General features: G+C 41.5%; 1 protein-coding gene across 1 annotated transcript in view; it reads right to left on the bottom strand.

The window, feature by feature from the left end:
• Positions 1 to 793: 793 nt before the first annotated feature.
• LOC125145305 overlaps positions 794 to 1513 on the bottom strand; it is a 1947-nt gene continuing 1227 nt past the window's right edge. Inside the window, exon 2 of the mRNA XM_047817056.1 lies at positions 794 to 1513. This exon is cut by the window's right edge and continues 175 nt beyond it. The gene's annotated coding sequence lies outside the window, so the exon portion shown is untranslated.

Raw genomic sequence — 1513 nt, 5'->3', positions numbered from 1 at the left:
GGTTGGATAGAAGACAGATATGACACACTGGAGAGAGAATAAAGAGCGAAATGCTTCGATGTAAATGATATGAGACGGAGCCTTACTGTTAGGCGGAGTCTGATCCTAATCTAAACAGACTGATATAGACAACATCCTCTGTCCTGTTGTTCCACTAGTCAATGAAGTGAATATACGAGTACTGATTTTAATTTTACTGACACAGCGTTCAGGCAGAGTTGAAGTCCTGGTTTGTGGTTGTGTGTGGGGGTTTTTTCCACCCACAGTCTTCCCAGGATAAGTGCTGGATCTACAGTGACCATGACAAGGATGAAGAACATATTAAAAGTTATTAATTAGTGACCTTGGGAATGATCTGTTAGTGTTACTTCAGTATAGTGCAGAGTGGAATAAGGCCACGACTGCTGCCCAAGGCCCTGGAAAAACAGAAAAAATCAATCAAATCTGCTGGACTAAATGCTTCTCTCTCTCTCTCTCTCTCTCTCTCTCTCTCTCTCTCTCTCTCTCTCTCTCTCTCTCTCTCTCTCTCTCTCTCTCTCAGCCATCTGCTCTTCACACTAATGATGCATGATTGTGCTGCAAAGTATGGCTCAACACTGTAAGCTAAAATATTTTTTTTTAGGAAACCGGTTGTCTTAAAAAAATTAAGTAATGTGTATTAAAAACTTGAGTGAATGTAACTAAAAAACCTGGAAGGGCTGGAATCGTTATCTTAAGTCCAATACACTAAATGCCAAGTTTAGAATCCATTTCTTGCCCCATTACTTAATATCTTATGCACTTGTTGTTCAAGTTCGTGTTCAAGTTCACTTTATTTACAGTATATAGCACATTTAAAACAGACATAGGACTGACCAATGTGCTGTACAATAAAAGAGTGTTAGTAAAAATACACAGAAAAGATGATACTAAGACAAGAGATAATGAAAGCAAAATAGAATTAAACAATATAATACACACTAAAACACACACTCACTCATATTCTACCACTTGTCCGAACTTCTTGGGTCACGGGGAGCCTCAGGCGGCATCGGGCATCAAGGCAGTATACACTCTGGACAGAGTGCCAACCCATCGCAGGGCACACACACACACTCTCATTCACTCACACACACACACACACACACTATGGACAATTTTCCAGAGATGCCAATCAACCTACCATGCATGTCTTTGGACCGGGGGAGGAAATCAGAGTACCCGGAGGAAACCCCAGAGGCACGGGGAGAACATGCAAACTCCACACACACAAGGCGGAGGTGGGAATCGAACCCCCAAACCCTGGAGGTGCGGAGGCAAACGTGCTAACCACTAAACCACAGAATCTCCAGAGTCAGTACTGTAAAGGGTAAGACAGATATAGGGCGGAAATCTTTTAAGATAGATGGATCGAGTGAAGGCTTCTTGAGGAGCTGAATTGTTGTTGTCGTTCTTTTGGCTGCTCCCTGTTCGGGGTGGCATATTTTTTAAATTCACAAAAGTATATTAATTTTCAGTTTTATTACAATTTATT

The sequence above is a fragment of the Tachysurus fulvidraco genome, chromosome 8 (genome assembly GCF_022655615.1).
Source record: "Tachysurus fulvidraco isolate hzauxx_2018 chromosome 8, HZAU_PFXX_2.0, whole genome shotgun sequence".
NCBI classification, from domain to species: Eukaryota; Metazoa; Chordata; class Actinopteri; order Siluriformes; family Bagridae; genus Tachysurus; species Tachysurus fulvidraco.
The sequence above is the reverse complement of the archived record's forward strand: the minus strand, read 5'-3'. Positions and strand labels throughout refer to the sequence as shown.